Consider the following 24,897-nt stretch of genomic DNA (forward strand, 5'->3'; position numbering starts at 1 on the left):
TCGACGGCCCGAGACATTCGCGCTGCCGGGGCCGTTCTGGCGTAGGATTCAACGCGCTGTTCCGCTATGCGGCATGGCACCGCCAGTCTCCGGACTCAGTTTATTTTCGGGGGGAAAAAATTATCCGAAGAGGAAAAGCCAAAAGCCAAAAAATTAAAAATAAATATTATCAAAAAATAAAAAAGCGGGCAAAAAATAAAAAGGGTGCAACACGAGGACTTCCCAGGGGGTCACCCATCCTAGTACTTCTCTCGCCCAAGCACGCCTAACTGCGGAGTTATGATGGGATCCGGTGCATTAGTGCTGGTATGATCGCACCCATGACATGCCCTTCGAAACTCCCTTTTATGACAAAGCAGCAGACCGCGACGGCCCGAGACATTCGCGCTGCCGGGGCCGTTCTGGCGTAGGATTCAACGCGCTGTTCCGCTATGCGGCATGGCACCGCGAGTCTCCGGACTCAGTTTATTTTCGGGGGAAAAAAATTATCCGAAAAGGAAAAGCCAAAAGCCGAAAAATTAAAAATAAATATTATCAAAAAATAAAAAAGCGGGCAAAAAATAAAAGGGGTGCAACACGAGGACTTCCCCGGGGGTCACCCATCCTAGTACTACTCTCGCCCAAGCACGCTTAACTGCGGAGTTCTGATGGGATCCGGTGCATTAGTGCTGGTATGATCGCACCCATGACATGCCCATCGAAACTCCCTTTTATGACAAAGCAGCAGACCTCGACGGCCCGAGACATTCGCGCCGTCGGGGCCGTTCTGGCGTAGGATTCAACGCGCTATTCCCGCTATGCGGCATGGCACCGCCAGTCTCCGGACTCAGTTTATTTTCGGGGGAAAAAAATTATCCGAAGAGGAAAAGCCAAAAGCCGAAAAATTAAAAATAAATATTATCAAAAAATAAAAAAGTGGAGAAAAAAATAAAAAGGGTGCAACACGAGGACTTCCCAGGGGGTCACCCATCCTAGTACTACTCTCGCCCAAGCACGCTTAACTCCGGAGTTCTGATGGGATCCGGTGCATTAGTGCTGGTATGATCGCACCCATGACATGCCCTTCGAAACTCCCTTTTATGACAAAGCAGCAGACCGCGACGGCCCGAGACATTCGCGCTGCCGGGGCCGTTCTGGCGTAGGATTCAACGCGCTGTTCCGCTATGCGGCATGGCACCGCGAGTCTCCGGACTCAGTTTATTTTCGGGGGAAAAAAATTATCCGAAAAGGAAAAGCCAAAAGCCGAAAAATTAAAAATAAATATTATCAAAAAATAAAAAAGCGGGCAAAAAATAAAAGGGGTGCAACACGAGGACTTCCCCGGGGGTCACCCATCCTAGTACTACTCTCGCCCAAGCACGCTTAACTGCGGAGTTCTGATGGGATCCGGTGCATTAGTGCTGGTATGATCGCACCCATGACATGCCCATCGAAACTCCCTTTTATGACAAAGCAGCAGACCTCGACGGCCCGAGACATTCGCGCCGCCGGGGCCGTTCTGGCGTAGGATTCAACGCGCTATTCCCGCTATGCGGCATGGCACCGCCAGTCTCCGGACTCAGTTTATTTTCGGGGGAAAAAAATTATCCGAAGAGGAAAAGCCAAAAGCCGAAAAATTAAAAATAAATATTATCAAAAAATAAAAAAGTGGAGAAAAAAATAAAAAGGGTGCAACACGAGGACTTCCCAGGGGGTCACCCATCCTAGTACTACTCTCGCCCAAGCACGCTTAACTCCGGAGTTCTGATGGGATCCGGTGCATTAGTGCTGGTATGATCGCACCCATGACATGCCCTTCGAAACTCCCTTTTATGACAAAGCAGCAGACCTCGACGGCCCGAGACATTCGCGCTGCCGGGGCCGTTCTGGCGTAGGATTCAACGCGCTGTTCCGCTATGCGGCATGGCACCGCGTGTCTCCGGACTCAGTTTATTTTCGGGGGAAAAAAATTATCCGAAGGGGAAAAGCCAAAAGCCGAAAAATTAAAAATAAATATTATCAAAAAATAAAAAAGCGGGCAAAAAATAAAAGGGGTGCAACACGAGGACTTCCCAGGGGGTCACCCATCCTAGTACTACTCTCGCCCAAGCACGCTTAACTGCGGAGTTCTGATGGGATCCGGTGCATTAGTGCTGGTATGATCGCACCCATGACATGCCCATCGAAACACCCTTTTATGACAAAGCAGCAGACCTCGACGGCCCGAGACATTCGCGCTGCCGGGGCCGTTCTGGCGTAGGATTCAATGCGCTGTTCCGCTATGCGGCATGGCACCGCGAGTCTCCGGACTCAGTTTATTTTCGAGGGAAAAAAATTATCCGAAGAGGAAAAGCCAAAAGCCAAAAAATTAAAAATAAATGTTATCAAAAAAGAAAAAAGCGGGCAAAAAATAAAAGGGGTGCAACACGAGGACTTCCCAGGGGGTCACCCATCCTAGTACTACTCTCGCCCAAGCACGCTTAACTGCGGAGTTCTGATGGGATCCGGTGCATTAGTGCTGGTATGATCGCACCCATGATATGCCCTTCGAAACTCCCTTTTATGACAAAGCAGCAGACCTCGACGGCCCGAGACATTCGCGCTGCCGGGGCCGTTCTGGCGTAGGATTCAACGCGCTGATCCCGCTATGCGGCATGGCACCGCCAGTCTCCGGACCCAGTTTATTGTCGGGGGAAAAAAATTATCCGAAGAGGAAAAGCCAAAAGCCAAAAAATTAAAAATAAATATTATCAAAAAATAAAAAAGCGGGCAAAAAATAAAAAGGGTGCAACATGAGGACTTCCCAGGGGGTCACCCATCCTAGTACTACTCTCGCCCAAGCACGCTTAACTGCGGAGTTCTGATAGGATCCGGTGCATTAGTGCTGGTATGATCGCACCCAAGACATGCCCTTCGAAACTCCCTTTTATGACAAAGTAGCAGACCTCGACGGCCCGAGACATTCGCGCTGCCGGGGCCGTTCTGGCGTAGGATTCAACACGCTGTTCCGCTATGCGGCATGGCACCGCCAGTCTCCGGACTCAGTTTATTTTCGGGGGAAAAAAATTATCCGAAGAGGAAAAGCCAAAAGCCGAAAAATAAAAAATAAATGTTATCAAAAAATAAAAAAGCGGGCAAAAAATAAAAGGGGTGCAACACGAGGACTTCCCAGGGGGTCACCCATCCTAGTACTACTCTCGCCCAAGCACGCTTAACTGCGGAGTTCTGATGGGATCCGGTGCATTAGTGCTGGTATGATCGCACCCATGACATGCCCTTCGAAACTCCCTTTTATGACAAAGCAGCAGACCTCGACGGCCCGAGACATTCGCGCTGCCGGGGCCGTTCTGGCGTAGGATTCAACGCGCTGTTCCGCTATGCGGCATGGCACCGCCAGTCTCCGGACTCAGTTTATTTTCGGGGGAAAAAAATTATCCGAAGAGGAAAAGCCAAAAGCCGAAAAATAAAAAATAAATGTTATCAAAAAATAAAAAAGCGGGCAAAAAATAAAAGGGGTGCAACACGAGGACTTCCCAGGGGGTCACCCATCCTAGTACTACTCTCGCCCAAGCACTCTTAACTGCGGAGTTCTGATGGGATCCGGTGCATTAGTGCTGGTATGATCGCACCCATGACATGCCCTTCGAAACTCCCTTTTATGACAAAGCAGCAGACCTCGACGGCCCGAGACATTCGCGCTGCCGGGGCCGTTCTGGCGTAGGATTCAACGCGCTGTTCCGCTATGCGGCATGGCACCGCCAGTCTCCGGACTCAGTTTATTTTCGGGGGGAAAAAATTATCCGAAGAGGAAAAGCCAAAAGCCAAAAAATTAAAAATAAATATTATCAAAAAATAAAAAAGCGGGCAAAAAATAAAAAGGGTGCAACACGAGGACTTCCCAGGGGGTCACCCATCCTAGTACTTCTCTCGCCCAAGCACGCCTAACTGCGGAGTTATGATGGGATCCGGTGCATTAGTGCTGGTATGATCGCACCCATGACATGCCCTTCGAAACTCCCTTTTATGACAAAGCAGCAGACCGCGACGGCCCGAGACATTCGCGCTGCCGGGGCCGTTCTGGCGTAGGATTCAACGCGCTGTTCCGCTATGCGGCATGGCACCGCGAGTCTCCGGACTCAGTTTATTTTCGGGGGAAAAAAATTATCCGAAGAGGAAAAGCCAAAAGCCGAAAAATTAAAAATAAATATTATCAAAAAATAAAAAAGCGGGCAAAAAATAAAAGGGGTGCAACACGAGGACTTCCCAGGGGGTCACCCATCCTAGTACTACTCTCGCCCAAGCACGCTTAACTGCGGAGTTCTGATGGGATCCGGTGCATTAGTGCTGGTATGATCGCACCCATGATATGCCCTTCGAAACTCCCTTTTATGACAAAGCAGCAGACCTCGACGGCCCGAGACATTCGCGCTGCCGGGGCCGTTCTGGCGTAGGATTCAACGCGCTGATCCCGCTATGCGGCATGGCACCGCCAGTCTCCGGACCCAGTTTATTGTCGGGGGAAAAAAATTATCCGAAGAGGAAAAGCCAAAAGCCAAAAAATTAAAAATAAATATTATCAAAAAATAAAAAAGCGGGCAAAAAATAAAAAGGGTGCAACATGAGGACTTCCCAGGGGGTCACCCATCCTAGTACTACTCTCGCCCAAGCACGCTTAACTGCGGAGTTCTGATAGGATCCGGTGCATTAGTGCTGGTATGATCGCACCCAAGACATGCCCTTCGAAACTCCCTTTTATGACAAAGTAGCAGACCTCGACGGCCCGAGACATTCGCGCTGCCGGGGCCGTTCTGGCGTAGGATTCAACACGCTGTTCCGCTATGCGGCATGGCACCGCCAGTCTCCGGACTCAGTTTATTTTCGGGGGAAAAAAATTATCCGAAGAGGAAAAGCCAAAAGCCGAAAAATAAAAAATAAATGTTATCAAAAAATAAAAAAGCGGGCAAAAAATAAAAGGGGTGCAACACGAGGACTTCCCAGGGGGTCACCCATCCTAGTACTACTCTCGCCCAAGCACGCTTAACTGCGGAGTTCTGATGGGATCCGGTGCATTAGTGCTGGTATGATCGCACCCATGACATGCCCTTCGAAACTCCCTTTTATGACAAAGCAGCAGACCTCGACGGCCCGAGACATTCGCGCTGCCGGGGCCGTTCTGGCGTAGGATTCAACGCGCTGTTCCGCTATGCGGCATGGCACCGCCAGTCTCCGGACTCAGTTTATTTTCGGGGGAAAAAAATTATCCGAAGAGGAAAAGCCAAAAGCCGAAAAATAAAAAATAAATGTTATCAAAAAATAAAAAAGCGGGCAAAAAATAAAAGGGGTGCAACACGAGGACTTCCCAGGGGGTCACCCATCCTAGTACTACTCTCGCCCAAGCACTCTTAACTGCGGAGTTCTGATGGGATCCGGTGCATTAGTGCTGGTATGATCGCACCCATGACATGCCCTTCGAAACTCCCTTTTATGACAAAGCAGCAGACCTCGACGGCCCGAGACATTCGCGCTGCCGGGGCCGTTCTGGCGTAGGATTCAACGCGCTGTTCCGCTATGCGGCATGGCACCGCCAGTCTCCGGACTCAGTTTATTTTCGGGGGGAAAAAATTATCCGAAGAGGAAAAGCCAAAAGCCAAAAAATTAAAAATAAATATTATCAAAAAATAAAAAAGCGGGCAAAAAATAAAAAGGGTGCAACACGAGGACTTCCCAGGGGGTCACCCATCCTAGTACTTCTCTCGCCCAAGCACGCCTAACTGCGGAGTTATGATGGGATCCGGTGCATTAGTGCTGGTATGATCGCACCCATGACATGCCCTTCGAAACTCCCTTTTATGACAAAGCAGCAGACCGCGACGGCCCGAGACATTCGCGCTGCCGGGGCCGTTCTGGCGTAGGATTCAACGCGCTGTTCCGCTATGCGGCATGGCACCGCGAGTCTCCGGACTCAGTTTATTTTCGGGGGAAAAAAATTATCCGAAGAGGAAAAGCCAAAAGCCGAAAAATTAAAAATAAATATTATCAAAAAATAAAAAAGCGGGCAAAAAATAAAAGGGGTGCAACACGAGGACTTCCCAGGGGGTCACCCATCCTAGTACTACTCTCGCCCAAGCACGCTTAACTGCGGAGTTCTGATGGGATCCGGTGCATTAGTGCTGGTATGATCGCACCCATGACATGCCCATCGAAACTCCCTTTTATGACAAAGCAGCAGACCTCGACGACCCGAGACATTCGCGCCGCCGGGGCCGTTCTGGCGTAGGATTCAACGCGCTATTCCCGCTATGCGGCATGGCACCGCCAGTCTCCGGACTCAGTTTATTTTCGGGGGAAAAAAATTATCCGAAGAGGAAAAGCCAAAAGCCGAAAAATTAAAAATAAATATTATCAAAAAATAAAAAAGTGGAGAAAAAAATAAAAAGGGTGCAACACGAGGACTTCCCAGGGGGTCACCCATCCTAGTACTACTCTCGCCCAAGCACGCTTAACTGCGGAGTTCTGATGGGATCCGGTGCATTAGTGCTGGTATGATCGCACCCATGACATGCCCTTCGAAACTCCCTTTTATGACAAAGCAGCAGACCTCGACGGCCCGAGACATTCGCGCTGCCGGCGCCGTTCTGGCGTAGGATTCAACGCGCTGTTCCGCTATGCGGCATGGCACCGCGAGTCTCCGGACTCAGTTTATTTTCGGGGGGAAAAAATTATCCGAAGAGGAAAAGCCAAAAGCCAAAAAATTAAAAATAAATATTATCAAAAAATAAAAAAGCGGGCAAAAAATAAAAAGGGTGCAACATGAGGACTTCCCAGGGGGTCACCCATCCTAGTACTACTCTCGCCCAAGCACGCTTAACTGCGGAGTTCTGATAGGATCCGGTGCATTAGTGCTGGTATGATCGCACCCAAGACATGCCCTTCGAAACTCCCTTTTATGACAAAGTAGCAGACCTCGACGGCCCGAGACATTCGCGCTGCCGGGGCCGTTCTGGCGTAGGATTCAACACGCTGTTCCGCTATGCGGCATGGCACCGCCAGTCTCCGGACTCAGTTTATTTTCGGGGGAAAAAAAACATCCGAAGAGGAAAAGCCAAAAGCCGAAAAATAAAAAATAAATGTTATCAAAAAATAAAAAAGCGGGCAAAAAATAAAAGGGGTGCAACACGAGGACTTCCCAGGGGGTCACCCATCCTAGTACTACTCTCGCCCAAGCACGCTTAACTGCGGAGTTCTGATGGGATCCGGTGCATTAGTGCTGGTATGATCGCACCCATGACATGCCCTTCGAAACTCCCTTTTATGACAAAGCAGCAGACCTCGACGGCCCGAGACATTCGCGCTGCCGGGGCCGTTCTGGCGTAGGATTCAACGCGCTGTTCCGCTATGCGGCATGGCACCGCCAGTCTCCGGACTCAGTTTATTTTCGGGGGAAAAAAATTATCCGAAGAGGAAAAGCCAAAAGCCGAAAAATAAAAAATAAATGTTATCAAAAAATAAAAAAGCGGGCAAAAAATAAAAGGGGTGCAACACGAGGACTTCCCAGGGGGTCACCCATCCTAGTACTACTCTCGCCCAAGCACTCTTAACTGCGGAGTTCTGATGGGATCCGGTGCATTAGTGCTGGTATGATCGCACCCATGACATGCCCTTCGAAACTCCCTTTTATGACAAAGCAGCAGACCTCGACGGCCCGAGACATTCGCGCTGCCGGGGCCGTTCTGGCGTAGGATTCAACGCGCTGTTCCGCTATGCGGCATGGCACCGCCAGTCTCCGGACTCAGTTTATTTTCGGGGGGAAAAAATTATCCGAAGAGGAAAAGCCAAAAGCCAAAAAATTAAAAATAAATATTATCAAAAAATAAAAAAGCGGGCAAAAAATAAAAAGGGTGCAACACGAGGACTTCCCAGGGGGTCACCCATCCTAGTACTTCTCTCGCCCAAGCACGCCTAACTGCGGAGTTATGATGGGATCCGGTGCATTAGTGCTGGTATGATCGCACCCATGACATGCCCTTCGAAACTCCCTTTTATGACAAAGCAGCAGACCGCGACGGCCCGAGACATTCGCGCTGCCGGGGCCGTTCTGGCGTAGGATTCAACGCGCTGTTCCGCTATGCGGCATGGCACCGCGAGTCTCCGGACTCAGTTTATTTTCGGGGGAAAAAAATTATCCGAAGAGGAAAAGCCAAAAGCCGAAAAATTAAAAATAAATATTATCAAAAAATAAAAAAGCGGGCAAAAAATAAAAGGGGTGCAACACGAGGACTTCCCAGGGGGTCACCCATCCTAGTACTACTCTCGCCCAAGCACGCTTAACTGCGGAGTTCTGATCGGATCCGGTGCATTAGTGCTGGTATGATCGCACCCATGACATGCCCATCGAAACTCCCTTTTATGACAAAGCAGCAGACCTCGACGACCCGAGACATTCGCGCCGCCGGGGCCGTTCTGGCGTAGGATTCAACGCGCTATTCCCGCTATGCGGCATGGCACCGCCAGTCTCCGGACTCAGTTTATTTTCGGGGGAAAAAAATTATCCGAAGAGGAAAAGCCAAAAGCCGAAAAATAAAAAATAAATGTTATCAAAAAATAAAAAAGCGGGCAAAAAATAAAAGGGGTGCAACACGAGGACTTCCCAGGGGGTCACCCATCCTAGTACTACTCTCGCCCAAGCACGCTTAACTGCGGAGTTCTGATGGGATCCGGTGCATTAGTGCTGGTATGATCGCACCCATGACATGCCCTTCGAAACTCCCTTTTATGACAAAGCAGCAGACCTCGACGGCCCGAGACATTCGCGCTGCCGGGGCCGTTCTGGCGTAGGATTCAACGCGCTGTTCCGCTATGCGGCATGGCACCGCCAGTCTCCGGACTCAGTTTATTTTCGGGAGAAAAAAATTATCCGAAGAGGAAAAGCCAAAAGCCGAAAAATAAAAAATAAATGTTATCAAAAAATAAAAAAGCGGGCAAAAAATAAAAGGGGTGCAACACGAGGACTTCCCAGGGGGTCACCCATCCTAGTACTACTCTCGCCCAAGCACTCTTAACTGCGGAGTTCTGATGGGATCCGGTGCATTAGTGCTGGTATGATCGCACCCATGACATGCCCTTCGAAACTCCCTTTTATGACAAAGCAGCAGACCTCGACGGCCCGAGACATTCGCGCTGCCGGGGCCGTTCTGGCGTAGGATTCAACGCGCTGTTCCGCTATGCGGCATGGCACCGCCAGTCTCCGGACTCAGTTTATTTTCGGGGGGAAAAAATTATCCGAAGAGGAAAAGCCAAAAGCCAAAAAATTAAAAATAAATATTATCAAAAAATAAAAAAGCGGGCAAAAAATAAAAAGGGTGCAACACGAGGACTTCCCAGGGGGTCACCCATCCTAGTACTTCTCTCGCCCAAGCACGCCTAACTGCGGAGTTATGATGGGATCCGGTGCATTAGTGCTGGTATGATCGCACCCATGACATGCCCTTCGAAACTCCCTTTTATGACAAAGCAGCAGACCGCGACGGCCCGAGACATTCGCGCTGCCGGGGCCGTTCTGGCGTAGGATTCAACGCGCTGTTCCGCTATGCGGCATGGCACCGCGAGTCTCCGGACTCAGTTTATTTTCGGGGGAAAAAAATTATCCGAAAAGGAAAAGCCAAAAGCCGAAAAATTAAAAATAAATATTATCAAAAAATAAAAAAGCGGGCAAAAAATAAAAGGGGTGCAACACGAGGACTTCCCCGGGGGTCACCCATCCTAGTACTACTCTCGCCCAAGCACGCTTAACTGCGGAGTTCTGATGGGATCCGGTGCATTAGTGCTGGTATGATCGCACCCATGACATGCCCATCGAAACTCCCTTTTATGACAAAGCAGCAGACCTCGACGGCCCGAGACATTCGCGCCGCCGGGGCCGTTCTGGCGTAGGATTCAACGCGCTATTCCCGCTATGCGGCATGGCACCGCCAGTCTCCGGACTCAGTTTATTTTCGGGGGAAAAAAATTATCCGAAGAGGAAAAGCCAAAAGCCGAAAAATTAAAAATAAATATTATCAAAAAATAAAAAAGTGGAGAAAAAAATAAAAAGGGTGCAACACGAGGACTTCCCAGGGGGTCACCCATCCTAGTACTACTCTCGCCCAAGCACGCTTAACTCCGGAGTTCTGATGGGATCCGGTGCATTAGTGCTGGTATGATCGCACCCATGACATGCCCTTCGAAACTCCCTTTTATGACAAAGCAGCAGACCGCGACGGCCCGAGACATTCGCGCTGCCGGGGCCGTTCTGGCGTAGGATTCAACGCGCTGTTCCGCTATGCGGCATGGCACCGCGAGTCTCCGGACTCAGTTTATTTTCGGGGGAAAAAAATTATCCGAAAAGGAAAAGCCAAAAGCCGAAAAATTAAAAATAAATATTATCAAAAAATAAAAAAGCGGGCAAAAAATAAAAGGGGTGCAACACGAGGACTTCCCCGGGGGTCACCCATCCTAGTACTACTCTCGCCCAAGCACGCTTAACTGCGGAGTTCTGATGGGATCCGGTGCATTAGTGCTGGTATGATCGCACCCATGACATGCCCATCGAAACTCCCTTTTATGACAAAGCAGCAGACCTCGACGGCCCGAGACATTCGCGCCGCCGGGGCCGTTCTGGCGTAGGATTCAACGCGCTATTCCCGCTATGCGGCATGGCACCGCCAGTCTCCGGACTCAGTTTATTTTCGGGGGAAAAAAATTATCCGAAGAGGAAAAGCCAAAAGCCGAAAAATAAAAAATAAATGTTATCAAAAAATAAAAAAGCGGGCAAAAAATAAAAGGGGTGCAACACGAGGACTTCCCAGGGGGTCACCCATCCTAGTACTACTCTCGCCCAAGCACGCTTAACTGCGGAGTTCTGATGGGATCCGGTGCATTAGTGCTGGTATGATCGCACCCATGACATGCCCTTCGAAACTCCCTTTTATGACAAAGCAGCAGACCTCGACGGCCCGAGACATTCGCGCTGCCGGGGCCGTTCTGGCGTAGGATTCAACGCGCTGTTCCGCTATGCGGCATGGCACCGCCAGTCTCCGGACTCAGTTTATTTTCGGGAGAAAAAAATTATCCGAAGGGGAAAAGCCAAAAGCCGAAAAATTAAAAATAAATATTATCAAAAAATAAAAAAGCGGGCAAAAAATAAAAGGGGTGCAACACGAGGACTTCCCAGGGGGTCACCCATCCTAGTACTACTCTCGCCCAAGCACGCTTAACTGCGGAGTTCTGATGGGATCCGGTGCATTAGTGCTGGTATGATCGCACCCATGACATGCCCATCGAAACACCCTTTTATGACAAAGCAGCAGACCTCGACGGCCCGAGACATTCGCGCTGCCGGGGCCGTTCTGGCGTAGGATTCAATGCGCTGTTCCGCTATGCGGCATGGCACCGCGAGTCTCCGGACTCAGTTTATTTTCGAGGGAAAAAAATTATCCGAAGAGGAAAAGCCAAAAGCCAAAAAATTAAAAATAAATGTTATCAAAAAAGAAAAAAGCGGGCAAAAAATAAAAGGGGTGCAACACGAGGACTTCCCAGGGGGTCACCCATCCTAGTACTACTCTCGCCCAAGCACGCTTAACTGCGGAGTTCTGATGGGATCCGGTGCATTAGTGCTGGTATGATCGCACCCATGATATGCCCTTCGAAACTCCCTTTTATGACAAAGCAGCAGACCTCGACGGCCCGAGACATTCGCGCTGCCGGGGCCGTTCTGGCGTAGGATTCAACGCGCTGATCCCGCTATGCGGCATGGCACCGCCAGTCTCCGGACCCAGTTTATTGTCGGGGGAAAAAAATTATCCGAAGAGGAAAAGCCAAAAGCCAAAAAATTAAAAATAAATATTATCAAAAAATAAAAAAGCGGGCAAAAAATAAAAAGGGTGCAACATGAGGACTTCCCAGGGGGTCACCCATCCTAGTACTACTCTCGCCCAAGCACGCTTAACTGCGGAGTTCTGATAGGATCCGGTGCATTAGTGCTGGTATGATCGCACCCAAGACATGCCCTTCGAAACTCCCTTTTATGACAAAGTAGCAGACCTCGACGGCCCGAGACATTCGCGCTGCCGGGGCCGTTCTGGCGTAGGATTCAACACGCTGTTCCGCTATGCGGCATGGCACCGCCAGTCTCCGGACTCAGTTTATTTTCGGGGGAAAAAAATTATCCGAAGAGGAAAAGCCAAAAGCCGAAAAATAAAAAATAAATGTTATCAAAAAATAAAAAAGCGGGCAAAAAATAAAAGGGGTGCAACACGAGGACTTCCCAGGGGGTCACCCATCCTAGTACTACTCTCGCCCAAGCACGCTTAACTGCGGAGTTCTGATGGGATCCGGTGCATTAGTGCTGGTATGATCGCACCCATGACATGCCCTTCGAAACTCCCTTTTATGACAAAGCAGCAGACCTCGACGGCCCGAGACATTCGCGCTGCCGGGGCCGTTCTGGCGTAGGATTCAACGCGCTGTTCCGCTATGCGGCATGGCACCGCCAGTCTCCGGACTCAGTTTATTTTCGGGGGGAAAAAATTATCCGAAGAGGAAAAGCCAAAAGCCAAAAAATTAAAAATAAATATTATCAAAAAATAAAAAAGCGGGCAAAAAATAAAAAGGGTGCAATACGAGGACTTCCCAGGGGGTCACCCATCCTAGTACTTCTCCCGCCCAAGCACGCCTAACTGCGGAGTTATGATGGGATCCGGTGCATTAGTGCTGGTATGATCGCACCCATGACATGCCCTTCGAAACTCCCTTTTATGACAAAGCAGCAGACCGCGACGGCCCGAGACATTCGCGCTGCCGGGGCCGTTCTGGCGTAGGATTCAACGCGCTGTTCCGCTATGCGGCATGGCACCGCGTGTCTCCGGACTCAGTTTATTTTCGGGGGAAAAAAATTATCCGAAGGGGAAAAGCCAAAAGCCGAAAAATTAAAAATAAATATTATCAAAAAATAAAAAAGCGGGCAAAAAATAAAAGGGGTGCAACACGAGGACTTCCCAGGGGGTCACCCATCCTAGTACTACTCTCGCCCAAGCACGCTTAACTGCGGAGTTCTGATGGGATCCGGTGCATTAGTGCTGGTATGATCGCACCCATGACATGCCCATCGAAACACCCTTTTATGACAAAGCAGCAGACCTCGACGGCCCGAGACATTCGCGCTGCCGGGGCCGTTCTGGCGTAGGATTCAATGCGCTGTTCCGCTATGCGGCATGGCACCGCGAGTCTCCGGACTCAGTTTATTTTCGAGGGAAAAAAATTATCCGAAGAGGAAAAGCCAAAAGCCAAAAAATTAAAAATAAATGTTATCAAAAAAGAAAAAAGCGGGCAAAAAATAAAAGGGGTGCAACACGAGGACTTCCCAGGGGGTCACCCATCCTAGTACTACTCTCGCCCAAGCACGCTTAACTGCGGAGTTCTGATGGGATCCGGTGCATTAGTGCTGGTATGATCGCACCCATGATATGCCCTTCGAAACTCCCTTTTATGACAAAGCAGCAGACCTCGACGGCCCGAGACATTCGCGCTGCCGGGGCCGTTCTGGCGTAGGATTCAACGCGCTGATCCCGCTATGCGGCATGGCACCGCCAGTCTCCGGACCCAGTTTATTGTCGGGGGAAAAAAATTATCCGAAGAGGAAAAGCCAAAAGCCAAAAAATTAAAAATAAATATTATCAAAAAATAAAAAAGCGGGCAAAAAATAAAAAGGGTGCAACATGAGGACTTCCCAGGGGGTCACCCATCCTAGTACTACTCTCGCCCAAGCACGCTTAACTGCGGAGTTCTGATAGGATCCGGTGCATTAGTGCTGGTATGATCGCACCCAAGACATGCCCTTCGAAACTCCCTTTTATGACAAAGTAGCAGACCTCGACGGCCCGAGACATTCGCGCTGCCGGGGCCGTTCTGGCGTAGGATTCAACACGCTGTTCCGCTATGCGGCATGGCACCGCCAGTCTCCGGACTCAGTTTATTTTCGGGGGAAAAAAATTATCCGAAGAGGAAAAGCCAAAAGCCGAAAAATAAAAAATAAATGTTATCAAAAAATAAAAAAGCGGGCAAAAAATAAAAGGGGTGCAACACGAGGACTTCCCAGGGGGTCACCCATCCTAGTACTACTCTCGCCCAAGCACGCTTAACTGCGGAGTTCTGATGGGATCCGGTGCATTAGTGCTGGTATGATCGCACCCATGACATGCCCTTCGAAACTCCCTTTTATGACAAAGCAGCAGACCTCGACAGCCCGAGACATTCGCGCTGCCGGGGCCGTTCTGGCGTAGGATTCAACGCGCTGTTCCGCTATGCGGCATGGCACCGCCAGTCTCCGGACTCAGTTTATTTTCGGGGGAAAAAAATTATCCGAAGAGGAAAAGCCAAAAGCCGAAAAATAAAAAATAAATGTTATCAAAAAATAAAAAAGCGGGCAAAAAATAAAAGGGGTGCAACACGAGGACTTCCCAGGGGGTCACCCATCCTAGTACTACTCTCGCCCAAGCACTCTTAACTGCGGAGTTCTGATGGGATCCGGTGCATTAGTGCTGGTATGATCGCACCCATGACATGCCCTTCGAAACTCCCTTTTATGACAAAGCAGCAGACCTCGACGGCCCGAGACATTCGCGCTGCCGGGGCCGTTCTGGCGTAGGATTCAACGCGCTGTTCCGCTATGCGGCATGGCACCGCCAGTCTCCGGACTCAGTTTATTTTCGGGGGGAAAAAATTATCCGAAGAGGAAAAGCCAAAAGCCAAAAAATTAAAAATAAATATTATCAAAAAATAAAAAAGCGGGCAAAAAATAAAAAGGGTGCAACACGAGGACTTCCCAGGGGGTCACCCATCCTAGTACTTCTCTCGCCCAAGCACGCCTAACTGCGGAGTTATGATGGGATCCGGTGCATTAGTGCTGGTATGATCGCACCCATGACATGCCCTTCGAAACTCCCTTTTATGACAAAGCAGCAGACCGCGACGGCCCGAGACATTCGCGCTGCCGGGGCCGTTCTGGCGTAGGATTCAACGCGCTGTTCCGCTATGCGGCATGGCACCGCGAGTCTCCGGACTCAGTTTATTTTCGGGGGAAAAAAATTATCCGAAGAGGAAAAGCCAAAAGCCGAAAAATTAAAAATAAATATTATCAAAAAATAAAAAAGCGGGCAAAAAATAAAAGGGGTGCAACACGAGGACTTCCCAGGGGGTCACCCATCCTAGTACTACTCTCGCCCAAGCACGCTTAACTGCGGAGTTCTGATGGGATCCGGTGCATTAGTGCTGGTATGATCGCACCCATGATATGCCCTTCGAAACTCCCTTTTATGACAAAGCAGCAGACCTCGACGGCCCGAGACATTCGCGCTGCCGGGGCCGTTCTGGCGTAGGATTCAACGCGCTGATCCCGCTATGCGGCATGGCACCGCCAGTCTCCGGACCCAGTTTATTGTCGGGGGAAAAAAATTATCCGAAGAGGAAAAGCCAAAAGCCAAAAAATTAAAAATAAATATTATCAAAAAATAAAAAAGCGGGCAAAAAATAAAAAGGGTGCAACATGAGGACTTCCCAGGGGGTCACCCATCCTAGTACTACTCTCGCCCAAGCACGCTTAACTGCGGAGTTCTGATAGGATCCGGTGCATTAGTGCTGGTATGATCGCACCCAAGACATGCCCTTCGAAACTCCCTTTTATGACAAAGTAGCAGACCTCGACGGCCCGAGACATTCGCGCTGCCGGGGCCGTTCTGGCGTAGGATTCAACACGCTGTTCCGCTATGCGGCATGGCACCGCCAGTCTCCGGACTCAGTTTATTTTCGGGGGAAAAAAATTATCCGAAGAGGAAAAGCCAAAAGCCGAAAAATAAAAAATAAATGTTATCAAAAAATAAAAAAGCGGGCAAAAAATAAAAGGGGTGCAACACGAGGACTTCCCAGGGGGTCACCCATCCTAGTACTACTCTCGCCCAAGCACGCTTAACTGCGGAGTTCTGATGGGATCCGGTGCATTAGTGCTGGTATGATCGCACCCATGACATGCCCTTCGAAACTCCCTTTTATGACAAAGCAGCAGACCTCGACGGCCCGAGACATTCGCGCTGCCGGGGCCGTTCTGGCGTAGGATTCAACGCGCTGTTCCGCTATGCGGCATGGCACCGCCAGTCTCCGGACTCAGTTTATTTTCGGGGGAAAAAAATTATCCGAAGAGGAAAAGCCAAAAGCCGAAAAATAAAAAATAAATGTTATCAAAAAATAAAAAAGCGGGCAAAAAATAAAAGGGGTGCAACACGAGGACTTCCCAGGGGGTCACCCATCCTAGTACTACTCTCGCCCAAGCACTCTTAACTGCGGAGTTCTGATGGGATCCGGTGCATTAGTGCTGGTATGATCGCACCCATGACATGCCCTTCGAAACTCCCTTTTATGACAAAGCAGCAGACCTCGACGGCCCGAGACATTCGCGCTGCCGGGGCCGTTCTGGCGTAGGATTCAACGCGCTGTTCCGCTATGCGGCATGGCACCGCCAGTCTCCGGACTCAGTTTATTTTCGGGGGGAAAAAATTATCCGAAGAGGAAAAGCCAAAAGCCAAAAAATTAAAAATAAATATTATCAAAAAATAAAAAAGCGGGCAAAAAATAAAAAGGGTGCAACACGAGGACTTCCCAGGGGGTCACCCATCCTAGTACTTCTCTCGCCCAAGCACGCCTAACTGCGGAGTTATGATGGGATCCGGTGCATTAGTGCTGGTATGATCGCACCCATGACATGCCCTTCGAAACTCCCTTTTATGACAAAGCAGCAGACCGCGACGGCCCGAGACATTCGCGCTGCCGGGGCCGTTCTGGCGTAGGATTCAACGCGCTGTTCCGCTATGCGGCATGGCACCGCGAGTCTCCGGACTCAGTTTATTTTCGGGGGAAAAAAATTATCCGAAGAGGAAAAGCCAAAAGCCGAAAAATTAAAAATAAATATTATCAAAAAATAAAAAAGCGGGCAAAAAATAAAAGGGGTGCAACACGAGGACTTCCCAGGGGGTCACCCATCCTAGTACTACTCTCGCCCAAGCACGCTTAACTGCGGAGTTCTGATGGGATCCGGTGCATTAGTGCTGGTATGATCGCACCCATGACATGCCCATCGAAACTCCCTTTTATGACAAAGCAGCAGACCTCGACGACCCGAGACATTCGCGCCGCCGGGGCCGTTCTGGCGTAGGATTCAACGCGCTATTCCCGCTATGCGGCATGGCACCGCCAGTCTCCGGACTCAGTTTATTTTCGGGGGAAAAAAATTATCCGAAGAGGAAAAGCCAAAAGCCGAAAAATTAAAAATAAATATTATCAAAAAATAAAAAAGTGGAGAAAAAAATAAAAAGGGTGCAACACGAGGACTTCCCAGGGGGTCACCCATCCTAGTACTACTCTCGCCCAAGCACGCTTAACTGCGGAGTTCTGATGGGATCCGGTGCATTAGTGCTGGTATGATCGCACCCATGACATGCCCTTCGAAACTCCCTTTTATGACAAAGCAGCAGACCTCGACGGCCCGAGACATTCGCGCTGCCGGCGCCGTTCTGGCGTAGGATTCAACGCGCTGTTCCGCTATGCGGCATGGCACCGCGAGTCTCCGGACTCAGTTTATTTTCGGGGGGAAAAAATTATCCGAAGAGGAAAAGCCAAAAGCCAAAAAATTAAAAATAAATATTATCAAAAAATAAAAAAGCGGGCAAAAAATAAAAAGGGTGCAACATGAGGACTTCCCAGGGGGTCACCCATCCTAGTACTACTCTCGCCCAAGCACGCTTAACTGCGGAGTTCTGATAGGATCCGGTGCATTAGTGCTGGTATGATCGCACCCAAGACATGCCCTTCGAAACTCCCTTTTATGACAAAGTAGCAGACCTCGACGGCCCGAGACATTCGCGCTGCCGGGGCCGTTCTGGCGTAGGATTCAACACGCTGTTCCGCTATGCGGCATGGCACCGCCAGTCTCCGGACTCAGTTTATTTTCGGGGGAAAAAAAATATCCGAAGAGGAAAAGCCAAAAGCCGAAAAATAAAAAATAAATGTTATCAAAAAATAAAAAAGCGGGCAAAAAATAAAAGGGGTGCAACACGAGGACTTCCCAGGGGGTCACCCATCCTAGTACTACTCTCGCCCAAGCACGCTTAACTGCGGAGTTCTGATGGGATCCGGTGCATTAGTGCTGGTATGATCGCACCCATGACATGCCCTTCGAAACTCCCTTTTATGACAAAGCAGCAGACCTCGACGGCCCGAGACATTCGCGCTGCCGGGGCCGTTCTGGCGTAGGATTCAACGCGCTGTTCCGCTATGCGGCATGGCACCGCCAGTCTCCGGACTCAGTTTATTTTCGGGGGAAAAAAATTATCCGAAGAGGAAAAGCCAAAAGCCGAAAAATAAAAAATAAATGTTATCAAAAAATAAAAAAGCGGGCAAAAAATAAAAGGGGTGCAACACGAGGACTTCCCAGGGGGTCACCCATCCTAGTACTACTCTCGCCCAAGCACTCTTAACTGCGGAGTTCTGATGGGATCCGGTGCATTAGTGCTGGTATGATCGCACCCATGACATGCCCTTCGAAACTCCCTTTTATGACAAAGCAGCAGACCTCGACGGCCCGAGACATTCGCGCTGCCGGGGCCGTTCTGGCGTAGGATTCAACGCGCTGTTCCGCTATGCGGCATGGCACCGCCAGTCTCCGGACTCAGTTTATTTTCGGGGGGAAAAAATTATCCGAAGAGGAAAAGCCAAAAGCCAAAAAATTAAAAATAAATATTATCAAAAAATAAAAAAGCGGGCAAAAAATAAAAAGGGTGCAACACGAGGACTTCCCAGGGGGTCACCCATCCTAGTACTTCTCTCGCCCAAGCACGCCTAACTGCGGAGTTATGATGGGATCCGGTGCATTAGTGCTGGTATGATCGCACCCATGACATGCCCTTCGAAACTCCCTTTTATGACAAAGCAGCAGACCGCGACGGCCCGAGACATTCGCGCTGCCGGGGCCGTTCTGGCGTAGGATTCAACGCGCTGTTCCGCTATGCGGCATGGCACCGCGAGTCTCCGGACTCAGTTTATTTTCGGGGGAAAAAAATTATCCGAAGAGGAAAAGCCAAAAGCCGAAAAATTAAAAATAAATATTATCAAAAAATAAAAAAGCGGGCAAAAAATAAAAGGGGTGCAACACGAGGACTTCCCAGGGGGTCACCCATCCTAGTACTACTCTCGCCCAAGCACGCTTAACTGCGGAGTTCTGATCGGATCCGGTGCATTAGTGCTGGTATGATCGCACCCATGACATGCCCATCGAAACTCCCTTTTATGACAAAGCAGCAGACCTCGACGACCCGAGACATTCGCGCCGCCGGGGCCGTTCTGGCGTAGGATTCAACGCGCTATTCCCGCTATGCGGCATGGCACCGCCAGTCTCCGGACTCAGTTTATTTTCGGGGGAAAAAAATTATCCGAAGAGGAAAAGCCAAAAGCCGAAAAATTAAAAATAAATATTATCAAAAAATAAAAAAGTGGAGAAAAAAATAAAAAGGGTGCAACACGAGGACTTCCCAGGGGGTCACCCATCCTAGTACTACTCTCGCCCAAGCACGCTTAACTGCGGAGTTCTGATGGGATCCGGTGCATTAGTGCTGGTATGATCGCACCCATGACATGCCCTTCGAAACTCCCTTTTATGACAAAGCAGCAGACCTCGACGGCCCGAGACATTCGCGCTGCCGGCGCCGTTCTGGCGTAGGATTCAACGCGCTGTTCCGCTATGCGGCATGGCACCGCGAGTCTCCGGACTCAGTTTATTTTCGGGGGGAAAAAATTATCCGAAGAGGAAAAGCCAAAAGCCAAAAAATTAAAAATAAATATTATCAAAAAATAAAAAAGCGGGCAAAAAATAAAAAGGGTGCAACATGAGGACTTCCCAGGGGGTCACCCATCCTAGTACTACTCTCGCCCAAGCACGCTTAACTGCGGAGTTCTGATAGGATCCGGTGCATTAGTGCTGGTATGATCGCACCCAAGACATGCCCTTCGAAACTCCCTTTTATGACAAAGTAGCAGACCTCGACGGCCCGAGACATTCGCGCTGCCGGGGCCGTTCTGGCGTAGGATTCAACACGCTGTTCCGCTATGCGGCATGGCACCGCCAGTCTCCGGACTCAGTTTATTTTCGGGGGAAAAAAAATATCCGAAGAGGAAAAGCCAAAAGCCGAAAAATAAAAAATAAATGTTATCAAAAAATAAAAAAGCGGGCAAAAAATAAAAGGGGTGCAACACGAGGACTTCCCAGGGGGTCACCCATCCTAGTACTACTCTCGCCCAAGCACGCTTAACTGCGGAGTTCTGATGGGATCCGGTGCATTAGTGCTGGTATGATCGCACCCATGACATGCCCTTCGAAACTCCCTTTTATGACAAAGCAGCAGACCTCGACGGCCCGAGACATTCGCGCTGCCGGGGCCGTTCTGGCGTAGGATTCAACGCGCTGTTCCGCTATGCGGCATGGCACCGCCAGTCTCCGGACTCAGTTTATTTTCGGGGGAAAAAAATTATCCGAAGAGGAAAAGCCAAAAGCCGAAAAATAAAAAATAAATGTTATCAAAAAATAAAAAAGCGGGCAAAAAATAAAAGGGGTGCAACACGAGGACTTCCCAGGGGGTCACCCATCCTAGTACTACTCTCGCCCAAGCACTCTTAACTGCGGAGTTCTGATGGGATCCGGTGCACTAGTGCTGGTATGATCGCACCCATGACATGCCCTTCGAAACTCCCTTTTATGACAAAGCAGCAGACCTCGACGGCCCGAGACATTCGCGCTGCCGGGGCCGTTCTGGCGTAGGATTCAACGCGCTGTTCCGCTATGCGGCATGGCACCGCCAGTCTCCGGACTCAGTTTATTTTCGGGGGGAAAAAATTATCCGAAGAGGAAAAGCCAAAAGCCAAAAAATTAAAAATAAATATTATCAAAAAATAAAAAAGCGGGCAAAAAATAAAAAGGGTGCAACACGAGGACTTCCCAGGGGGTCACCCATCCTAGTACTTCTCTCGCCCAAGCACGCCTAACTGCGGAGTTATGATGGGATCCGGTGCATTAGTGCTGGTATGATCGCACCCATGACATGCCCTTCGAAACTCCCTTTTATGACAAAGCAGCAGACCGCGACGGCCCGAGACATTCGCGCTGCCGGGGCCGTTCTGGCGTAGGATTCAACGCGCTGTTCCGCTATGCGGCATGGCACCGCGAGTCTCCGGACTCAGTTTATTTTCGGGGGAAAAAAATTATCCGAAGAGGAAAAGCCAAAAGCCGAAAAATTAAAAATAAATATTATCAAAAAATAAAAAAGCGGGCAAAAAATAAAAGGGGTGCAACACGAGGACTTCCCAGGGGGTCACCCATCCTAGTACTACTCTCGCCCAAGCACGCTTAACTGCGGAGTTCTGATGGGATCCGGTGCATTAGTGCTGGTATGATCGCACCCTTGACATGCCCATCGAAACTCCCTTTTATGACAAAGCAGCAGACCTCGACGACCCGAGACATTCGCGCCGCCGGGGCCGTTCTGGCGTAGGATTCAACGCGCTATTCCCGCTATGCGGCATGGCACCGCCAGTCTCCGGACTCAGTTTATTTTCGGGGGAAAAAAATTATCCGAAGAGGAAAAGCCAAAAGCCGAAAAATTAAAAATAAATATTATCAAAAAATAAAAAAGTGGAGAAAAAAATAAAAAGGGTGCAACACGAGGACTTCCCAGGGGGTCACCCATCCTAGTACTACTCTCGCCCAAGCACGCTTAACTGCGGAGTTCTGATGGGATCCGGTGCATTAGTGCTGGTATGATCGCACCCATGACATGCCCTTCGAAACTCCCTTTTATGACAAAGCAGCAGACCTCGACGGCCCGAGACATTCGCGCTGCCGGCGCCGTTCTGGCGTAGGATTCAACGCGCTGTTCCGCTATGCGGCATGGCACCGCGAGTCTCCGGACTCAGTTTATTTTCGGGGGAAAAAAATTATCCGAAGAGGAAAAGCCAAAAGCCAAAAAATTAAAAATAAATATTATCAAAAAATAAAAAAGCGGGCAAAAAATAAAAAGGGTGCAACATGAGGACTTCCCAGGGGGTCACCCATCCTAGTACTACTCTCGCCCAAGCACGCTTAACTGCGGAGTTCTGATAGGATCCGGTGCATTAGTGCTGGTATGATCGCACCCAAGACATGCCCTTCGAAACTCCCTTTTATGACAAAGTAGCAGACCTCGACGGCCCGAGACATTCGCGCTGCCGGGGCCGTTCTGGCGTAGGATTCAACACGCTGTTCCGCTATGCGGCATGGCACCGCCAGTCTCCGGACTCAGTTTATTTTCGGGGGAAAAAAAATATCCGAAGAGGAAAAGCCAAAAGCCGAAAAATAAAAAATAAATGTTATCAAAAAATAAAAAAGCGGGCAAAAAATAAAAGGGGTGCAACACGAGGACTTCCCAGGGGGTCACCCATCCTAGTACTACTCTCGCCCAAGCACGCTTAACTGCGGAGTTCTGATGGGATCCGGTGCATTAGTGCTGGTATGATCGCACCCATGACATGCCCTTCGAAACTCCCTTTTATGACAAAGCAGCAGACCTCGACGGCCCGAGACATTCGCGCTGCCGGGGCCGTTCTGGCGTAGGATTCAACGCGCTGTTCCGCTATGCGGCATGGCACCGCCAGTCTCCGGACTCAGTTTATTTTCGGGGGAAAAAAATTATCCGAAGAGGAAAAGCCAAAAGCCGAAAAATAAAAAATAAATGTTATCAAAAAATAAAAAAGCGGGCAAAAAATAAAAGGGGTGCAACACGAGGACTTCCCAGGGGGTCACCCATCCTAGTACTACTCTCGCCCAAGCACTCTTAACTGCGGAGTTCTGATGGGATCCGGTGCATTAGTGCTGGTATGATCGCACCCATGACATGCCCTTCGAAACTCCCTTTTATGACAAAGCAGCAGACCTCGACGGCCCGAGACATTCGCGCTGCCGGGGCCGTTCTGGCGTAGGATTCAACGCGCTGTTCCGCTATGCGGCATGGCACCGCCAGTCTCCGGACTCAGTTTATTTTCGGGGGGAAAAAATTATCCGAAGAGGAAAAGCCAAAAGCCAAAAAATTAAAAATAAATATTATCAAAAAATAAAAAAGCGGGCAAAAAATAAAAAGGGTGCAACACGAGGACTTCCCAGGGGGTCACCCATCCTAGTACTTCTCTCGCCCAAGCACGCCTAACTGCGGAGTTATGATGGGATCCGGTGCATTAGTGCTGGTATGATCGCACCCATGACATGCCCTTCGAAACTCCCTTTTATGACAAAGCAGCAGACCGCGACGGCCCGAGACATTCGCGCTGCCGGGGCCGTTCTGGCGTAGGATTCAACGCGCTGTTCCGCTATGCGGCATGGCACCGCGAGTCTCCGGACTCAGTTTATTTTCGGGGGAAAAAAATTATCCGAAGAGGAAAAGCCAAAAGCCAAAAAATTAAAAATAAATATTATCAAAAAATAAAAAAGCGGGCAAAAAATAAAAGGGGTGCAACACGAGGACTTCCCAGGGGGTCACCCATCCTAGTACTACTCTCGCCCAAGCACGCTTAACTGCGGAGTTCTGATGGGATCCGGTGCATTAGTGCTGGTATGATCGCACCCATGACATGCCCATCGAAACTCCCTTTTATGACAAAGCAGCAGACCTCGACGACCCGAGACATTCGCGCCGCCGGGGCCGTTCTGGCGTAGGATTCAACGCGCTATTCCCGCTATGCGGCATGGCACCGCCAGTCTCCGGACTCAGTTTATTTTCGGGGGAAAAAAATTATCCGAAGAGGAAAAGCCAAAAGCCGAAAAATTAAAAATAAATATTATCAAAAAATAAAAAAGTGGAGAAAAAAATAAAAAGGGTGCAACACGAGGACTTCCCAGGGGGTCACCCATCCTAGTACTACTCTCGCCCAAGCACGCTTAACTGCGGAGTTCTGATGGGATCCGGTGCATTAGTGCTGGTATGATCGCACCCATGACATGCCCTTCGAAACTCCCTTTTATGACAAAGCAGCAGACCTCGACGGCCCGAGACATTCGCGCTGCCGGCGCCGTTCTGGCGTAGGATTCAACGCGCTGTTCCGCTATGCGGCATGGCACCGCGAGTCTCCGGACTCAGTTTATTTTCGGGGGAAAAAAATTATCCGAAGAGGAAAAGCCAAAAGCCGAAAAATTAAAAATAAATATTATCAAAAAATAAAAAAGCGGGCAAAAAATAAGAGGGGTGCAACACGAGGACTTCCCAGGGGGTCACCCATCCTAGTACTACTCTCGCCCAAGCACGCTTAACTGCGGAGTTCTGATGGGATCCGGTGCATTAGTGCTGGTATGATCGCACCCATGACATGCCCATCGAAACACCCTTTTATGACAAAGCAGCAGACCTCGACGGCCTGAGACATTCGCGCTGCCGGGGCCGTTCTGGCGTAGGATTCAATGCGCTGTTCCGCTATGCGGCATGGCACCGCGAGTCTCCGGACTCAGTTTATTTTCGAGGGAAAAAAATTATCCGAAGAGGAAAAGCCAAAAGCCAAAAAATTAAAAATAAATGTTATCAAAAAAGGAAAAAGCGGGCAAAAAATAAAAGGGGTGCAACACGAGGACTTCCCAGGGGGTCACCCATCCTAGTACTACTCTCGCCCAAGCACGCTTAACTGCGGAGTTCTGATGGGATCCGGTGCATTAGTGCTGGTATGATCGCACCCATGATATGCCCTTCGAAACTCCCTTTTATGACAAAGCAGCAGACCTCGACGGCCCGAGACATTCGCGCTGCCGGGGCCGTTTTGGCGTAGGATTCAACG

At 49.6% G+C, this 24,897-nt stretch overlaps 58 non-coding genes and 10 pseudogenes across 58 annotated transcripts; all 68 read right to left on the reverse strand.

Moving 5' to 3' along the window:
- Window positions 1–201: 201 nt before the first annotated feature.
- LOC149758440 (5S ribosomal RNA) lies at window positions 202–320 on the reverse strand (annotated as a pseudogene).
- A 246-nt stretch (window positions 321–566) lies between these two features.
- LOC149758441 (5S ribosomal RNA) lies at window positions 567–685 on the reverse strand. The gene has a single exon (XR_016401514.1). It is a non-coding gene; the product is annotated as a 5S ribosomal RNA (ribosomal RNA).
- Window positions 686–933: 248 nt separating this feature from the next.
- LOC149758442 (5S ribosomal RNA) lies at window positions 934–1,052 on the reverse strand. The gene has a single exon (XR_016400490.1). It is a non-coding gene; the product is annotated as a 5S ribosomal RNA (ribosomal RNA).
- A 246-nt stretch (window positions 1,053–1,298) lies between these two features.
- LOC149758443 (5S ribosomal RNA) lies at window positions 1,299–1,417 on the reverse strand. The gene has a single exon (XR_016401515.1). It is a non-coding gene; the product is annotated as a 5S ribosomal RNA (ribosomal RNA).
- A 248-nt stretch (window positions 1,418–1,665) lies between these two features.
- On the reverse strand, window positions 1,666–1,784 carry LOC149758444 (5S ribosomal RNA). Its single transcript, XR_016400491.1, has one exon. It is a non-coding gene; the product is annotated as a 5S ribosomal RNA (ribosomal RNA).
- A 246-nt stretch (window positions 1,785–2,030) lies between these two features.
- LOC149758445 (5S ribosomal RNA) lies at window positions 2,031–2,149 on the reverse strand. The gene has a single exon (XR_016408107.1). It is a non-coding gene; the product is annotated as a 5S ribosomal RNA (ribosomal RNA).
- Window positions 2,150–2,395: 246 nt separating this feature from the next.
- LOC149758446 (5S ribosomal RNA) lies at window positions 2,396–2,514 on the reverse strand. Its single transcript, XR_016408114.1, has one exon. It is a non-coding gene; the product is annotated as a 5S ribosomal RNA (ribosomal RNA).
- Window positions 2,515–2,761: 247 nt separating this feature from the next.
- Window positions 2,762–2,880, reverse strand: LOC149758447 (5S ribosomal RNA). Its single transcript, XR_016407276.1, has one exon. It is a non-coding gene; the product is annotated as a 5S ribosomal RNA (ribosomal RNA).
- A 246-nt stretch (window positions 2,881–3,126) lies between these two features.
- On the reverse strand, window positions 3,127–3,245 carry LOC149758448 (5S ribosomal RNA). Its single transcript, XR_016408119.1, has one exon. It is a non-coding gene; the product is annotated as a 5S ribosomal RNA (ribosomal RNA).
- Window positions 3,246–3,491: 246 nt separating this feature from the next.
- On the reverse strand, window positions 3,492–3,610 carry LOC149758449 (5S ribosomal RNA). The gene has a single exon (XR_016404823.1). It is a non-coding gene; the product is annotated as a 5S ribosomal RNA (ribosomal RNA).
- A 246-nt stretch (window positions 3,611–3,856) lies between these two features.
- On the reverse strand, window positions 3,857–3,975 carry LOC149758450 (5S ribosomal RNA; annotated as a pseudogene).
- A 246-nt stretch (window positions 3,976–4,221) lies between these two features.
- Window positions 4,222–4,340, reverse strand: LOC149758451 (5S ribosomal RNA). The gene has a single exon (XR_016408130.1). It is a non-coding gene; the product is annotated as a 5S ribosomal RNA (ribosomal RNA).
- A 247-nt stretch (window positions 4,341–4,587) lies between these two features.
- Window positions 4,588–4,706, reverse strand: LOC149758452 (5S ribosomal RNA). The gene has a single exon (XR_016407277.1). It is a non-coding gene; the product is annotated as a 5S ribosomal RNA (ribosomal RNA).
- Window positions 4,707–4,952: 246 nt separating this feature from the next.
- On the reverse strand, window positions 4,953–5,071 carry LOC149758453 (5S ribosomal RNA). Its single transcript, XR_016408140.1, has one exon. It is a non-coding gene; the product is annotated as a 5S ribosomal RNA (ribosomal RNA).
- Window positions 5,072–5,317: 246 nt separating this feature from the next.
- LOC149758454 (5S ribosomal RNA) lies at window positions 5,318–5,436 on the reverse strand. Its single transcript, XR_016404911.1, has one exon. It is a non-coding gene; the product is annotated as a 5S ribosomal RNA (ribosomal RNA).
- A 246-nt stretch (window positions 5,437–5,682) lies between these two features.
- Window positions 5,683–5,801, reverse strand: LOC149758455 (5S ribosomal RNA; annotated as a pseudogene).
- Window positions 5,802–6,047: 246 nt separating this feature from the next.
- Window positions 6,048–6,166, reverse strand: LOC149758456 (5S ribosomal RNA). The gene has a single exon (XR_016408151.1). It is a non-coding gene; the product is annotated as a 5S ribosomal RNA (ribosomal RNA).
- A 248-nt stretch (window positions 6,167–6,414) lies between these two features.
- On the reverse strand, window positions 6,415–6,533 carry LOC149758457 (5S ribosomal RNA). Its single transcript, XR_016411889.1, has one exon. It is a non-coding gene; the product is annotated as a 5S ribosomal RNA (ribosomal RNA).
- A 246-nt stretch (window positions 6,534–6,779) lies between these two features.
- LOC149758458 (5S ribosomal RNA) lies at window positions 6,780–6,898 on the reverse strand. The gene has a single exon (XR_016407278.1). It is a non-coding gene; the product is annotated as a 5S ribosomal RNA (ribosomal RNA).
- A 246-nt stretch (window positions 6,899–7,144) lies between these two features.
- Window positions 7,145–7,263, reverse strand: LOC149758459 (5S ribosomal RNA). The gene has a single exon (XR_016408161.1). It is a non-coding gene; the product is annotated as a 5S ribosomal RNA (ribosomal RNA).
- A 246-nt stretch (window positions 7,264–7,509) lies between these two features.
- Window positions 7,510–7,628, reverse strand: LOC149758460 (5S ribosomal RNA). Its single transcript, XR_016405019.1, has one exon. It is a non-coding gene; the product is annotated as a 5S ribosomal RNA (ribosomal RNA).
- Window positions 7,629–7,874: 246 nt separating this feature from the next.
- Window positions 7,875–7,993, reverse strand: LOC149758461 (5S ribosomal RNA; annotated as a pseudogene).
- Window positions 7,994–8,239: 246 nt separating this feature from the next.
- On the reverse strand, window positions 8,240–8,358 carry LOC149758462 (5S ribosomal RNA). Its single transcript, XR_016404032.1, has one exon. It is a non-coding gene; the product is annotated as a 5S ribosomal RNA (ribosomal RNA).
- A 247-nt stretch (window positions 8,359–8,605) lies between these two features.
- On the reverse strand, window positions 8,606–8,724 carry LOC149758463 (5S ribosomal RNA). The gene has a single exon (XR_016408169.1). It is a non-coding gene; the product is annotated as a 5S ribosomal RNA (ribosomal RNA).
- A 246-nt stretch (window positions 8,725–8,970) lies between these two features.
- On the reverse strand, window positions 8,971–9,089 carry LOC149758464 (5S ribosomal RNA). Its single transcript, XR_016405128.1, has one exon. It is a non-coding gene; the product is annotated as a 5S ribosomal RNA (ribosomal RNA).
- Window positions 9,090–9,335: 246 nt separating this feature from the next.
- LOC149758465 (5S ribosomal RNA) lies at window positions 9,336–9,454 on the reverse strand (annotated as a pseudogene).
- A 246-nt stretch (window positions 9,455–9,700) lies between these two features.
- On the reverse strand, window positions 9,701–9,819 carry LOC149758466 (5S ribosomal RNA). Its single transcript, XR_016401516.1, has one exon. It is a non-coding gene; the product is annotated as a 5S ribosomal RNA (ribosomal RNA).
- Window positions 9,820–10,067: 248 nt separating this feature from the next.
- Window positions 10,068–10,186, reverse strand: LOC149758467 (5S ribosomal RNA). Its single transcript, XR_016400492.1, has one exon. It is a non-coding gene; the product is annotated as a 5S ribosomal RNA (ribosomal RNA).
- A 246-nt stretch (window positions 10,187–10,432) lies between these two features.
- Window positions 10,433–10,551, reverse strand: LOC149758468 (5S ribosomal RNA). The gene has a single exon (XR_016401517.1). It is a non-coding gene; the product is annotated as a 5S ribosomal RNA (ribosomal RNA).
- Window positions 10,552–10,798: 247 nt separating this feature from the next.
- Window positions 10,799–10,917, reverse strand: LOC149758469 (5S ribosomal RNA). Its single transcript, XR_016408180.1, has one exon. It is a non-coding gene; the product is annotated as a 5S ribosomal RNA (ribosomal RNA).
- A 246-nt stretch (window positions 10,918–11,163) lies between these two features.
- Window positions 11,164–11,282, reverse strand: LOC149758470 (5S ribosomal RNA). Its single transcript, XR_016408191.1, has one exon. It is a non-coding gene; the product is annotated as a 5S ribosomal RNA (ribosomal RNA).
- A 246-nt stretch (window positions 11,283–11,528) lies between these two features.
- On the reverse strand, window positions 11,529–11,647 carry LOC149758471 (5S ribosomal RNA). The gene has a single exon (XR_016408203.1). It is a non-coding gene; the product is annotated as a 5S ribosomal RNA (ribosomal RNA).
- A 247-nt stretch (window positions 11,648–11,894) lies between these two features.
- On the reverse strand, window positions 11,895–12,013 carry LOC149758472 (5S ribosomal RNA). The gene has a single exon (XR_016407280.1). It is a non-coding gene; the product is annotated as a 5S ribosomal RNA (ribosomal RNA).
- A 246-nt stretch (window positions 12,014–12,259) lies between these two features.
- On the reverse strand, window positions 12,260–12,378 carry LOC149758473 (5S ribosomal RNA). The gene has a single exon (XR_016408214.1). It is a non-coding gene; the product is annotated as a 5S ribosomal RNA (ribosomal RNA).
- Window positions 12,379–12,624: 246 nt separating this feature from the next.
- Window positions 12,625–12,743, reverse strand: LOC149758474 (5S ribosomal RNA). The gene has a single exon (XR_016408865.1). It is a non-coding gene; the product is annotated as a 5S ribosomal RNA (ribosomal RNA).
- A 246-nt stretch (window positions 12,744–12,989) lies between these two features.
- On the reverse strand, window positions 12,990–13,108 carry LOC149758475 (5S ribosomal RNA). Its single transcript, XR_016408224.1, has one exon. It is a non-coding gene; the product is annotated as a 5S ribosomal RNA (ribosomal RNA).
- A 246-nt stretch (window positions 13,109–13,354) lies between these two features.
- On the reverse strand, window positions 13,355–13,473 carry LOC149758476 (5S ribosomal RNA). Its single transcript, XR_016408232.1, has one exon. It is a non-coding gene; the product is annotated as a 5S ribosomal RNA (ribosomal RNA).
- Window positions 13,474–13,720: 247 nt separating this feature from the next.
- On the reverse strand, window positions 13,721–13,839 carry LOC149758477 (5S ribosomal RNA). The gene has a single exon (XR_016407281.1). It is a non-coding gene; the product is annotated as a 5S ribosomal RNA (ribosomal RNA).
- A 246-nt stretch (window positions 13,840–14,085) lies between these two features.
- Window positions 14,086–14,204, reverse strand: LOC149758478 (5S ribosomal RNA). Its single transcript, XR_016408240.1, has one exon. It is a non-coding gene; the product is annotated as a 5S ribosomal RNA (ribosomal RNA).
- Window positions 14,205–14,450: 246 nt separating this feature from the next.
- LOC149758479 (5S ribosomal RNA) lies at window positions 14,451–14,569 on the reverse strand. The gene has a single exon (XR_016405222.1). It is a non-coding gene; the product is annotated as a 5S ribosomal RNA (ribosomal RNA).
- Window positions 14,570–14,815: 246 nt separating this feature from the next.
- LOC149758480 (5S ribosomal RNA) lies at window positions 14,816–14,934 on the reverse strand (annotated as a pseudogene).
- Window positions 14,935–15,180: 246 nt separating this feature from the next.
- LOC149758481 (5S ribosomal RNA) lies at window positions 15,181–15,299 on the reverse strand. Its single transcript, XR_016408251.1, has one exon. It is a non-coding gene; the product is annotated as a 5S ribosomal RNA (ribosomal RNA).
- A 247-nt stretch (window positions 15,300–15,546) lies between these two features.
- Window positions 15,547–15,665, reverse strand: LOC149758482 (5S ribosomal RNA). Its single transcript, XR_016407282.1, has one exon. It is a non-coding gene; the product is annotated as a 5S ribosomal RNA (ribosomal RNA).
- A 246-nt stretch (window positions 15,666–15,911) lies between these two features.
- LOC149758483 (5S ribosomal RNA) lies at window positions 15,912–16,030 on the reverse strand. Its single transcript, XR_016408262.1, has one exon. It is a non-coding gene; the product is annotated as a 5S ribosomal RNA (ribosomal RNA).
- Window positions 16,031–16,276: 246 nt separating this feature from the next.
- On the reverse strand, window positions 16,277–16,395 carry LOC149758484 (5S ribosomal RNA). Its single transcript, XR_016405328.1, has one exon. It is a non-coding gene; the product is annotated as a 5S ribosomal RNA (ribosomal RNA).
- Window positions 16,396–16,641: 246 nt separating this feature from the next.
- LOC149758485 (5S ribosomal RNA) lies at window positions 16,642–16,760 on the reverse strand (annotated as a pseudogene).
- Window positions 16,761–17,006: 246 nt separating this feature from the next.
- On the reverse strand, window positions 17,007–17,125 carry LOC149758486 (5S ribosomal RNA). Its single transcript, XR_016408273.1, has one exon. It is a non-coding gene; the product is annotated as a 5S ribosomal RNA (ribosomal RNA).
- Window positions 17,126–17,373: 248 nt separating this feature from the next.
- LOC149758487 (5S ribosomal RNA) lies at window positions 17,374–17,492 on the reverse strand. Its single transcript, XR_016411890.1, has one exon. It is a non-coding gene; the product is annotated as a 5S ribosomal RNA (ribosomal RNA).
- A 246-nt stretch (window positions 17,493–17,738) lies between these two features.
- Window positions 17,739–17,857, reverse strand: LOC149758488 (5S ribosomal RNA). The gene has a single exon (XR_016407283.1). It is a non-coding gene; the product is annotated as a 5S ribosomal RNA (ribosomal RNA).
- A 246-nt stretch (window positions 17,858–18,103) lies between these two features.
- Window positions 18,104–18,222, reverse strand: LOC149758489 (5S ribosomal RNA). Its single transcript, XR_016408281.1, has one exon. It is a non-coding gene; the product is annotated as a 5S ribosomal RNA (ribosomal RNA).
- A 246-nt stretch (window positions 18,223–18,468) lies between these two features.
- On the reverse strand, window positions 18,469–18,587 carry LOC149758490 (5S ribosomal RNA). Its single transcript, XR_016405430.1, has one exon. It is a non-coding gene; the product is annotated as a 5S ribosomal RNA (ribosomal RNA).
- Window positions 18,588–18,833: 246 nt separating this feature from the next.
- LOC149758491 (5S ribosomal RNA) lies at window positions 18,834–18,952 on the reverse strand (annotated as a pseudogene).
- A 246-nt stretch (window positions 18,953–19,198) lies between these two features.
- Window positions 19,199–19,317, reverse strand: LOC149758492 (5S ribosomal RNA). The gene has a single exon (XR_016404033.1). It is a non-coding gene; the product is annotated as a 5S ribosomal RNA (ribosomal RNA).
- A 248-nt stretch (window positions 19,318–19,565) lies between these two features.
- LOC149758493 (5S ribosomal RNA) lies at window positions 19,566–19,684 on the reverse strand. The gene has a single exon (XR_016411891.1). It is a non-coding gene; the product is annotated as a 5S ribosomal RNA (ribosomal RNA).
- A 246-nt stretch (window positions 19,685–19,930) lies between these two features.
- Window positions 19,931–20,049, reverse strand: LOC149758494 (5S ribosomal RNA). Its single transcript, XR_016407284.1, has one exon. It is a non-coding gene; the product is annotated as a 5S ribosomal RNA (ribosomal RNA).
- Window positions 20,050–20,295: 246 nt separating this feature from the next.
- On the reverse strand, window positions 20,296–20,414 carry LOC149758495 (5S ribosomal RNA). Its single transcript, XR_016408291.1, has one exon. It is a non-coding gene; the product is annotated as a 5S ribosomal RNA (ribosomal RNA).
- A 246-nt stretch (window positions 20,415–20,660) lies between these two features.
- Window positions 20,661–20,779, reverse strand: LOC149758496 (5S ribosomal RNA). The gene has a single exon (XR_016400839.1). It is a non-coding gene; the product is annotated as a 5S ribosomal RNA (ribosomal RNA).
- Window positions 20,780–21,025: 246 nt separating this feature from the next.
- On the reverse strand, window positions 21,026–21,144 carry LOC149758497 (5S ribosomal RNA; annotated as a pseudogene).
- Window positions 21,145–21,390: 246 nt separating this feature from the next.
- LOC149758498 (5S ribosomal RNA) lies at window positions 21,391–21,509 on the reverse strand. Its single transcript, XR_016408303.1, has one exon. It is a non-coding gene; the product is annotated as a 5S ribosomal RNA (ribosomal RNA).
- A 248-nt stretch (window positions 21,510–21,757) lies between these two features.
- Window positions 21,758–21,876, reverse strand: LOC149758499 (5S ribosomal RNA). The gene has a single exon (XR_016411892.1). It is a non-coding gene; the product is annotated as a 5S ribosomal RNA (ribosomal RNA).
- Window positions 21,877–22,122: 246 nt separating this feature from the next.
- On the reverse strand, window positions 22,123–22,241 carry LOC149758500 (5S ribosomal RNA). Its single transcript, XR_016407286.1, has one exon. It is a non-coding gene; the product is annotated as a 5S ribosomal RNA (ribosomal RNA).
- A 246-nt stretch (window positions 22,242–22,487) lies between these two features.
- Window positions 22,488–22,606, reverse strand: LOC149758501 (5S ribosomal RNA). The gene has a single exon (XR_016408314.1). It is a non-coding gene; the product is annotated as a 5S ribosomal RNA (ribosomal RNA).
- A 246-nt stretch (window positions 22,607–22,852) lies between these two features.
- Window positions 22,853–22,971, reverse strand: LOC149758502 (5S ribosomal RNA). Its single transcript, XR_016405537.1, has one exon. It is a non-coding gene; the product is annotated as a 5S ribosomal RNA (ribosomal RNA).
- Window positions 22,972–23,217: 246 nt separating this feature from the next.
- On the reverse strand, window positions 23,218–23,336 carry LOC149758503 (5S ribosomal RNA; annotated as a pseudogene).
- A 246-nt stretch (window positions 23,337–23,582) lies between these two features.
- On the reverse strand, window positions 23,583–23,701 carry LOC149758504 (5S ribosomal RNA). The gene has a single exon (XR_016408325.1). It is a non-coding gene; the product is annotated as a 5S ribosomal RNA (ribosomal RNA).
- Window positions 23,702–23,949: 248 nt separating this feature from the next.
- Window positions 23,950–24,068, reverse strand: LOC149758505 (5S ribosomal RNA). The gene has a single exon (XR_016411893.1). It is a non-coding gene; the product is annotated as a 5S ribosomal RNA (ribosomal RNA).
- Window positions 24,069–24,314: 246 nt separating this feature from the next.
- On the reverse strand, window positions 24,315–24,433 carry LOC149758506 (5S ribosomal RNA). The gene has a single exon (XR_016408336.1). It is a non-coding gene; the product is annotated as a 5S ribosomal RNA (ribosomal RNA).
- A 246-nt stretch (window positions 24,434–24,679) lies between these two features.
- Window positions 24,680–24,798, reverse strand: LOC149758507 (5S ribosomal RNA). Its single transcript, XR_016408347.1, has one exon. It is a non-coding gene; the product is annotated as a 5S ribosomal RNA (ribosomal RNA).
- Between the last annotated feature and the right edge of the window lie 99 nt (window positions 24,799–24,897).

This window comes from Phoenix dactylifera, chromosome 4, assembly GCF_051530095.1.
Source record: "Phoenix dactylifera cultivar Ajwa chromosome 4, Ajwa_hap1_PhDact_Kaust_v1.1, whole genome shotgun sequence".
NCBI lineage: Eukaryota > Viridiplantae > Streptophyta > Magnoliopsida > Arecales > Arecaceae > Phoenix > Phoenix dactylifera.